The sequence below is a fragment of the Equus przewalskii genome, chromosome 7 (assembly GCF_037783145.1).
Source record: "Equus przewalskii isolate Varuska chromosome 7, EquPr2, whole genome shotgun sequence".
Taxonomy (NCBI): Eukaryota; Metazoa; Chordata; class Mammalia; order Perissodactyla; family Equidae; genus Equus; species Equus przewalskii.
Genome location: NC_091837.1, coordinates 41,087,413 through 41,098,580, shown reverse-complemented (window position 1 = coordinate 41,098,580; position 11,168 = coordinate 41,087,413). Strand labels below are relative to the sequence as shown.

The following is an 11,168-nucleotide window of genomic DNA, read 5'->3' as shown; positions in this document are numbered from 1 at the left end:
AGGACTATGACTTGAATAGAATATGGAGTGATTTGAATTTTCTTTAAAAATCTAGCATATACTGAAATCTGACAAAGATGGAACAAAATGTTTTCGACCAAGCTCACTTATGAATACAGAGAAAAAACACTAGCAAATCTAATTTAGCGTTATATTAAAAGAATAATGCTCTAGGAAACCATGAATGATTCAATATTGGGAAATCTAAAAATATCATTGATCACATCAATGGGTCAAAAGAGACAAACTTTATGTTCATCTTGACAAATGTCAAAGGCATTTAACAAAATTTAATATCCATTTCTGATAAAAAGTTAAATAAATTGCATATAGAATACTCCCTTAACAAGATTAAAAAGTTATCCCAAACCAATAGCTTACATCATACTTAAAAGCAAAACAATAGAGCAGTGTTTTCCTAATTTATTTTGTCAAGGAACATGATTTAAATCATAATACACCGAAGAACTACTAGTAAGAGCCTATGACATATACATAATACTATGTTAAGATGTGACTTTTCCTGTTGATTCAGAGTTTCAGCTGAGGCCCCCAAATCTGAGAACAAGTACAATAGTTGTTAAATATCTCCACATCCTGTACTCCTTGGAAGGTGCTAGACTGTGTTAGCAGGATGAGTTAAGAAACTATGGAATCCTCTGCCAGCATTAGGCCATCATTCCCCTCTAGGCTGTAAAAGAGAAGACAAACAATTCATCGTAAGTGAAGAGGGCTATGTTGACTATGTTTTGGAAATGGCTAGTGAGCCGTGTATCTTTCCCATGGAGGAAGGGAGGAGGGGTCTACAAGTCAAGAAACAAAGTTTGCAGAGTACCATTTGAAAAGCTTGACATGGATTCCCTGGTTAGAGAGAGACAAGAACTGATATCTGATTGACCCCTGAGAAGTTTAAAGGGAAGAGGCTGTGACTGGTCAGGAGCTCCAAGATTGCAAAGCCAAGGGAAGATACTGCATTGGAAAAAGCCTGACTTCTTGAGCTGAGCAAGGCAAAGAACATATGAGTTCCTCATGGGCCAAATGGAATGGGGCTGAAGTGTATCATCTTGAAGCGGACGCTGGACAAGCTGACTCCAAAGAAGAGAGAAACCTTTAGAAATCCTGGTGCTGGCCATTAGCAGTTAGAGGGAAGGATGCATAGGTGAGAGGTCCCAGCAATAGTCGTGGTGGGTTGCAGAGGAAGGAGCCCTGAAGAACTCACAGGAGGACACCAAGAAAGAATGCATCATCCTAAGGAGTCTACCAGATGCAGAGGGCATCTACTCCAGGTTACAAATGGACAAGCCAATTAAGACGTTTCTGTCTCTTGGCTGTCCTCTCTTCTCCTACCTTCCCCCAAACTCCTAGCTCATGCCCAAGCCTGGAGGGGTTTAACATAGCAACTTGCAAGTAGATGAGAGAGTGGAGTGGAGCCAGATATGGGCATTAAAGCTCTCGCCCCTCCACTGCAGACTTCCAAGTCACGGGAGAAAGGGAGATATTTTTACTCAGATGACAAATTGGAGATGTGCAATTATTTTACAGGATTGAACTTTCATTATCTGAAAAAGACCAGATAAACTATGAACATGCTTGATATTTAAGCCAGGAGTGGGGAAAAACAAGTCAAAGAACAGACTTGAAGGGCCAGCGGTGAGAAAGAGTAAGATCGCCCTTTCTTATACCCTATGCATTCTAGCTCATTCAACAAATTCAAAAGATATATGTGTATATATTTATGCATATACAAATACATAGCTTTTGCAAGAAATTATAAAAAAGTTGACATATGCATTTTAAAACATTGAAACAGAACTGAAATAAGCAAGACAGCTAGGGGAAACAAATTTTAGTTGTTAACTAAGCAAAAAATATATCAAAATAAATTGACGTCTTTTATTTTAGATTTTATGCTATTTAATAAGACCAAAATGATTAAAATACAAAAGCATTGCTTTTGTGTCTGTTTAGCTCACATCCAGTAAATATGGAAGCTATTGCTGCTGGATTGCATCCTCTACTCCTATATTTTGTTTTTATTGCAGTATTACATGAGAATCCCTTTTTTCACAGATACCATGAGTAGTAGAAGGAGGAAGATCACCAACAGCAAGATTTTCTTCCAAAATCTTCTGAGGCCCAGTGGGGTCTAATGGAGATGTTAGAGAATGTTCTATCTCACAATACACACCACACGTCCAGCGTATCTCTATGTACAGTGGAAGGAAACCCAAAGGGCAAATAACTTCATTGTACCTTTCTTACTACCTGATATCTACTTGTTCAAATTGGGTATTGTTTCTTCTTGAAGAGTTTTCATTTGTATCTTTAGAAACTACAGGGTGAGACAGATAACCTTGTGTTTGAAGTATGCTGCCTCTGGGCCTGTGTGATTAAGATGATTTGAAACCCATGAGACTGCTTTTCTTTTACAGCTGACTTCCTTCTTTGAGTCATGTTGAACTTCATTGTGTAAAGAGAATAATAGCTAATATTTGTTAATTGTTAAGTCTCAAACACTGGGCTAAATGTCTTACAAATATAGTTTAATTTAATGCTTGAAACTTCTGGTAGACACCATACTAACCATGGATGAGGACGCAGAGGACAGGAAAGTCATTTGTCCAACCAAACTCCACCGCTACTCTATATGTGCTCCAGGAAAACGAGAAAACAAACAAAACAAAACAAAACAACTTATTTAATAAACAATAATAATAATATACATAAATGTTTTTAACATAGATCAGTGACTATTAAATAGACCACAAGATAATAAATGAGGCTTGTGTATCAAGAGTAAAGATTAAAGATTATTTAGGCATTTGATGCCCTCTCATGCAACTTACTAGGGTTCTCAGATATCCATAGAGTTTTAAATTATTTCATTTTATTTTATTGTGGTAAGAGAATACTTAACACGAAATTTAACCACTTAACAGATTTTTAAGCATGAAATACAGTATTGTTACCTATAGGCACAATGTTGTACAGCAAATCTCTAGAATTTTTTCATATTGCATGACAAACTTTCTACCCATTGAACAATGACTTTCCATTTCCCCTTCCCCAAAGCCCCTGACAACTGCCGTTCTATGCTTTTCTTCTATGAGTTAGACTATTTTAGATTTCTCACGTAAGTGGAATCATGCAGTATTTGTCCTTCTGTGACTGGCTTATTTCACTTAGCATAATATCTTCAAGGTTCATCCATGATGTCACGTGTGTAGGATTTCCTTCATTTTTAAGGTTGAATAACATTCCACTGTATGTATATTCCATGTTTCTTAAATCCATTCGTCTGTCCATGGACATTTAGGTTGTTTCTACACCTTGGCTATTGCGAAGAGTGCCGCAGTGAACATAGGAGGGCTAATATCTCTTCAGGATCTGGATTTCAATTCTTTTTTTTTTTTTGAGGAAGATTAGCCCTGAGCTAACTACTGCCAGTCCTCCTCTTTTTTGCTGAGGAAGCCTGGCCCTGAGCTAACATCCATGCCCATCTTCCTCTACTTTATATGTGGGACGCCTACCACAGCATGGCTTGCCACTCCGTGCCATGTCCACTCCCAGGATCCAAACCAGCGAACCCTGAGCTGCCAAAGCGGAACGTGCACACTTAACCGTTGTGCCACCGGGCCAGCCCCTGGATTTCAATTCTTTTAGATAAATACCCAGAAGTAGGGTTACTAGATCTTAAGGTAGTTCTATTTTTAACTTTTTGAGGAACCTCTATACCACTTTCCATAGTGGCTGCACCATTTTGCATTGCCTTGTACAACAGTGTACAAGGGCTCCAATTTCTCCACATCCTGGCCAACACTTGCTGTCTTTTGTCTTTTTGGCAATAGCTATCCTGACAGGTGTGAGATGATATCTCATTGCATTTTGATTTCTTTTTTTCTTTGTTTTGAGGAAGATTAGCCCTGAGCTAACATCTTCTGTCAATCCTCCTCTTTTTTCTGAGGAAGACTGGCCCTGAGCTAACATCTTTGCCATTTATATGTGGGACAGCATGGCTTGACAAGCGGTGCGTAGGTCCGCACCTGGGACCCAAACCAGTGAACCACGGGCCCCTGAAGCAGAATGTGCCAACTTAACCACTGTGCTACTGGGCCGGCCCCTGTATTTTGATTTGCATTTCCCTGATGATTGGTGCATCTATTCATATATCTGTTGGCTATTTGTATGTTTTCTTTGGAGAAATATCTATTCAAGTCCTTTGCCCATTTTTTAATTGGGTTATTAGTTTCTTTGGTACCTAGTTGTTGGAGCTCCTTATTCTGGAAATTAGCCTCTTATCAGATATTTTCTCCCATTCCACAGGTTGCCTTTTCACTCTATTGATTGCTTCCTTTGTTGTACAGAAGGTTTTTTTAGTTCAATGTAGTCCCATGTGTCTATTTTTGCTTTTGTTGCCTGTGCTTTTGGTGTCATATTCAAGAAATTACCAAGATCAATGTCACGAAACTTTTCCCCTACATTTTCTTCTAGAAGTTTTACAGTTTCAGGTCTTACATTTAAGTCTTTAATCCATTTTGAGTTGATTTTTGTGTGTGGTTCAAGATAAGAGTCCAATTTCATTCTCTTGCATATCCAGTTTTCCCAACACCATTTGTTGAAGAGACTGTCCTTTCCCCATTGTGTATTCTTGACACCCTTGTTGAAGATCAGTTGATCACATATGCATGGATTTATTTCTGAGCTCTTTATTTGTACCACTGGCATATATGTCTGTCTTTATGACAGTACTACACAGTTTTGATAAGTGTAGCTTTGTAATTTGAAATCAGAAAGTGTGATGCTTCCAGCTTTGTTTTTCTTTCTCAGGATTGATTTGGCTATTTGTGGTCTATTTTGATTGCATATGAATTATAAAATTGTTTTTCTATTTCTGTAAAAATTGTCATTGGGATTTTTGTGGGTTTTTTTGTGCTTTTTTTTTGCTGAGGAAGATTAGCCCTGAGCTAACATCTGTGCCAGTCCTCCTCCACTTCATATGTGGGTCATCACCACAGGATAGCTGATGAGTAGTGTAGGTCTGTGTCTGGGATCCAAACCTGTGAACCCAGACTGCTAAAGCAGAGTGCACCAAACTTTACCACACCACAGGGCTGGCCCCCTCTCACTGGGATTTTGGTAATGATTGCATTAAACCTATAGATTGCTTTGAATAGTCTGGACATTTTAACAATATTAAGTCTTCCAATCCGTGAATATGGGGTTTCTTTTCATTTTTTCATGCCTTTAATTTCTTTCATCAATGTTTTATAGTTTTCAGTGTGTGCCTTTCACTTCCTTAGTTAAGTTTATTCCTAACTGTTTTATTCTTTTTGATCCTACTTTAAATGGCATTATTTTCCTAACTTCCTTTTCAAAGTGTTTGTTATTAGTGTATAGAAACACAACTGATTTTTGTATGTTGATTTTGTTTCCTGAGACTTTCCTGAATTCATTTATTAGTCTGAGCAGGTTTTTTTGTTTTTATTTTTGTTTTGGTGTGGGGTCTTCAGGGTTTTCTATATACAATATCATGTCATCTGCAAACAGAGACAATTTTACTTTATTGAAGGCAAATCATTGCATAATTACCTATTACTTAATAATTCGTATAAATATATATTTAATATACATTATATTAACATATTTATTATATGATTATATTAAAACACATTTTGGAAGAGAAAATATTAGTACCTATTGTTATTTTTCTCTGAATCATTAGCATTTCTTATAAAATTAGTATTTAGCAGAGCAAGTTTGGGGCATACTGAACTAGAAGCATTTTCATTAAAGTCAGAAATAAAACAAGGATGACAAATAGAATAATCCTTATTTAAGTCTATTTTAGAGGTTTGAGCCTAGGTAATAATACAAGAAAGAGATCTGAGGATAGTAAATGTTATAACTGAGGAGGTAAAACTTATTATTTGTAAATATAGCATCTATTGCAAATCAAAGAAAAACATCTGAAAAACAATTAAAACTAACAAGGAAATTCAGAAAGTTGGCCTGTTGCAATGTCCCTGTTTAATAGCTTTCTACAATATCAGTAATAGCAGTTAGAACAAAAAGGAACACATTCACTAAAGTTCAGTTCACCTGCTTGAAGTTTCTTCTAGAATGTCTCAGACACTTTGAACTCAGCAAAGGTGTTTCGAACTCTACTAAACAAACTTGAGATCTTCCCCACAGAGTGGGACTTCCCCCATGCGCTCTATCTCAGTGCCTGACACCAACTTCTAAATATTTTAGAAAGAAGAAACACCAGCGTTGTCTTTGATACCTCCATCTACCTCATCTTTATGTTTAGTCCTTTACTAAGTCTGTCACTCTCCTCCCAGCTCCCCACTGAGTTCAAGCTGCCATCACCTCTCTCCGGGACCATTGCAATAGCCTCATGGGTATCTCACCATACCTGCTCATGCCACTTCTGATTTTTCTCCATCTTCTATCAAAGTAAACTTTTTGAAAAGCAAATCTCATCATGTGAGAGTCTGCTTAAAATTTTTCAGTGGCTTCCTATCATTCCTAGGTTAAACACCCAAATTCTCAAATGTACAACAGGACCTTACGTAGACTTCCTTTCCAAGTTCAACTTGCAACACACTCTGTACTCCAGCTACTGACGTCTTCCCCAGAAACTTGTACTCCTTTCCTACCTCACCTTTGCACATGACTTTTCCCTCTGCCTGGAAGACAGTTTCCTCTCTTCTTTGTAGCCTGCTCCTTCAGATGTCAATCGTCATGTCCTCAGAGAAACTTTCCTTGACCTTCCCAGTCAAATTTCCCTATTATATAATCTTAGAGAACTGTGTACCTTTCCTTTATAGCTCATATTACAGTTGAATTTTACATTAGTTATATGATATTTGATTACTGTACGTCCTCCACTTGACTATAAATGCTATGAGGACAGATACTATGTTTGTTTTTGTTTCCCATAGAATCATAGAATCATCCCATAGAATCATTTGATAATAATTGCATTAAACCTATAGATTGCTTTGGATAGTCTGGACATTTTAACAATATTAAGTCTTCCAATCCATGAATATGGGATATCTTATAGTCCCATATTCTTTTAGATAAATACCCAGAAGTGGGATTGCTGGATCACAAGGTAGTTCTATTTTTAACTTTTTGAGAAACCACCATACCATTTTCCATAGTGGTTGCACCACTTTGCATTGCCTTGTGTGACAGTGTACAAGGGCTTTAATTTGTCCACATCCTGGCCAACACGATACCTAGCAGAAGGCCTGCCACCAACTAGATTATTAAATATTTGTGCAGTAAATGTGTTTTCCTCTCCTTTTGGTATCCTTACCCAAATGAATACCCACCAAGCTAAAATCACATGGCTTTAGATGGTCATCTGAGCTGTTTTATTTGTCTTGGCTTTGTGTTAAAAACTAACTCTAATGACTATTCCAGTACTTTGTTATTTCACCAAAAGTCAGAACCAAAATATATTGGTATGCATTTTTGTATGTTGCATTTTGAGATGATTCTGTATTTTATTAATTGAAAGATCACTTAAATACCTTACTGGTATTAGAATAGTACTTGTCATGACAAATCTGTTTCCTCATGACTCAATCATATATAGAACTCTGTAATTCTCTAGAATCATAAAATGTTTTCAAATATTTATATAAAAGAAAATAATTTATAAGCTCATATGCCTTAGCACCAGAATGACCTGTGTTTGAATTTTGGCTCTGAAAATACCGACTGTGTGATCTTAGGCAAGAGGTAATTTTAATTTTCTTGGGCTCAGTTAATTCATCTAAAAAGTTGTGATAAAAATCTTCACTTGCTGAATGTGGAGAACAAATGAGATAATATTCATGAAAAAAGAAAGCTTAAATACATATTTATTATATATTATATATATTATACATTATGTATATATCTGAATAGTGTAGCACATATATTTAACTTAATACAAATAAAAGTAGATTGAAATTTCAAGAAATTCCAGGAGGTACTTGAAAAAGTAATTTTAAAGTTTGAAAAAATTGTTTATTCAATAAATTTTGATGGGATACTCGGCTATCAATTTGGCAGGCAGTCGATTTAATCTTTTTCTCAAATCATGCACCAAAACAAGTTCCAGATGAGTTAGCATTTACACGTAAAAAAGTGAACCATAGGGGCTGGCCCCGTGGCCGAGTGGTTAAGTTCGCGCGCTCCACTGCAGGTGGCCCAGTGTTTCGTTGGTTCGAATCCTGGGCGCGGACATGGCACTGCTCATCAGACCACGCTGAGGCAGCGTCCCACATGCCACAACTAGAAGGACCCACAACGAAGAATACACAACTATGTCCCGGGGGGCGTTGGGGAGAAAAAGGAAAAAAATAAAATCTTTAAAAAAAAAAAAAAAGTGAACCATAAAAATTTTAAAAGAAAATTTAAGTGAATGGGAAGGCCATCAACAGCAGAAGCCACACATTTTTAAAAAGATGACACAAAAATGAACGCATTTCAAAAATACTGTAAACAACAATGAAAGTCCAACAAAAAACTCGAGGATAATTGCAACTTTCATAGCAGGGAAAGGATCAATATCTTTAGTACACACAGAAATTTTATAAATATTCCTGTGGACAAATTCTCAACAGTAAACCGCGCAGAGGACGTGAACAAGTGTGTCACAGAAGAAAGGTTACAAGTGACAATGGAAACGTTCCATTCCACTAGTCGTCATGAAAATGCACATTGAAAGCAACAGCAAAAGACCGATTCTTTCCAGCTGTGAGGACAGGCAATGGAGGAAATGGCCGTGCCGCAGGAACTGGGGGATGGAGAAGTGAGCAGGGTGGCGATGGAGGTGGGGATGGTGTTTTAGGCAGAGGGAAACTACAGAGCAAGGGCAAATCGCGCCAAGCTTGATCGGATATGATAAGCAGTTTGGTGAAGCTGGATATTTGGGTGTAGAAGAGACTAGAAAGACAGGGAGGAAGTTTTCAATGGTGGATTTTATTATTTTCCTGAGATGACATTGATTTTTGGGGTTTGGCCAAGAAAATACAAAAACCAACACCCCAAAACATGACATGCAATGAAAAAAACTACAGCAGTAAATATAAACCAATCAACACTCAGTTTCCCAGGAAATCCCATCATGAGAGGGATTCTTGTAGAGTTGTTACTAGAACATGAAAATTCTCACTGGCTTGAAGGAATGGTTTTGAACTCAAAAGGTAGTGGGTGGACTAGGCAATCCCCAAATTGTGTGGTTCTAACCGTGGAACACCTGATGCCGGGATCCTCAATCATTGTTCTCGGAGAGCAGAGAAGCCTCAGGCCACCCCGTTCAGTAGATCATTTTCTTTTCTGGCCATGTTTGGAAGTTACAACAGAACTCAAACGAATAAATGCCATTCATGAAAGAATTAATGTGCTTTAAAATTTCCTTTTCTTCAACATATTTTAGAGGACAACTTTATATTTGCAGAATCTATGAGGGAACCAGCAACTTCTAAAATTTTCCTGAAGGTGAGAAGTATGGGGGAGAGAGACAGATCACGACAGTGAAGAAAATAAATGACAATCACTGCAGAAATGTCAGTCCTGGAAAACTTCTCTCCCCGTCTGGCAGCACAGGAGTCTGCTGGACGTTTCTGGGTGGGTGTGCCCTCATGCCAGATAGCCCAGGGTCTGAGATGCAGTCAATTCTCAAGACAGGTTTCTGTGGCCACTGACAATCCCGTGCAGATATGGCCTGATTAATTTCCCTTCCAACAGTAGATCTTTGTTGCTTTTCCCCCAAGAGGCTTTACAATTACTTAGGTTAATTAACCTCCTAGGTATTCACGTCACTACAAGAAGAATCTCTTCTGACTCTTCTACAAATATGATTCCAAAATTCCTCAAAATTAGGATGTACCCCATTCATTAATAGCAGTTTTTCAGGTTCACAGTTTTGTCCCATTTTGGGAATTAAATTCAGCCTTGCAAAGAGGCATTCTCTCTTTTCAGTAAGGGGCCATGTTCTATGAGCACCAACATGTTTATATTGATGGTTTAAAGGCAAATTGGTCCTACACTTAGAAATGATCCCTAGCTAACAGCTTATTAAGAATATAGTAGTGACGATAAGCTACTCACCCTGAATTCTATCCGAAAGGTTTTTCGTGGAATTCTAATATGGTTCTGCCTCTCCAGACCCAGCACGGCAATATGGAATGACTGCTGAAAGAGCGATTTCAAAAGCACAGCTTTGCAGAAGAGTCCCTCTCACTTCTGTTGCACCTGCATAACCAGCCTGAAGATTAGAAGCAAATCTTGTTCTCTGTGGCTTCTCATCACTTGACAAGAATGTCGGATCCTCACTGACTTAAATCCAAGAGCGCTCCAGGGCAGGGCGCTCCTTCCCCTGGGCAGCTCTCAAGGTCTTAGACGCTGCTTGATGAATTGGTAGAACATTTTTGCAACTTTTGCAATCTGGTATTGATTTACTATCTTCATCTCAAAGTCTGCCAAATTATTATTTTATTGGGGAGGAAAATAGGGATACCACAAAGTGACACATATTCCTGAGAAACCTTGGCAGGCGGCCCCTTTCCAACCAGGAGACTGCAGTGGCCTCCATCTGTCTCTCCCAGAGGGACAACATGTACCAGGGTTTCCTTGCAGGGATATTTCAAGATAAAAGAAATGATTGTTCTTTCTTTATGTTCATTGAAAAAAAAAATCTGATATTCAGTTTCCCTAGTGTCCTAGGTCCGAGGATCTGTGGGGTTTTCCTGCCACCTATTCTGCAATGGTGAATGACAAGCGTTCATCTTGACATACTGTGTCATAACTATCTGGTTGGTTTGGTGACTCGTGGCAACAAGGTGAGGATGAACACTGACACTAGGCTCTCATGAGAAGTAGAGACAGAGGATGGTGAAGCTATGAGTGATTTTCAAAGCAGCCAGGTTTATGATAACTCCCACAATGGTTACTGTTGACAAGATGAACGGTGGCCTTCAAATGCTAGACAGGAGGGAGAACCAAGGGTGGTGATTACACAAGAACTTCTTTTGAGACTCCCATTGGAGACACCCACAAATTCCTCTGTAGGTGCTAGGGTTTTGCCAACAAGTGTGAGGGGCAACAGTTCAGGCAGTGAAGGAAGAGCACCCCTAACAGGCTCTGATGGGACTGGTGCTGGCAAC

General features: G+C 38.4%; 1 long non-coding RNA gene across 1 annotated transcript; it reads right to left on the bottom strand.

Moving 5' to 3' along the window:
• Positions 1-408: 408 nt before the first annotated feature.
• LOC139084816 (uncharacterized) lies at positions 409-10,502 on the bottom strand. The gene is made up of 3 exons (XR_011542594.1): positions 10,114-10,502; positions 2,585-2,643; positions 409-691 (listed from the first exon to the last, which is right to left on the bottom strand). It is a non-coding gene; the product is annotated as an uncharacterized lncRNA (long non-coding RNA).
• Positions 10,503-11,168: the final 666 nt, after the last annotated feature.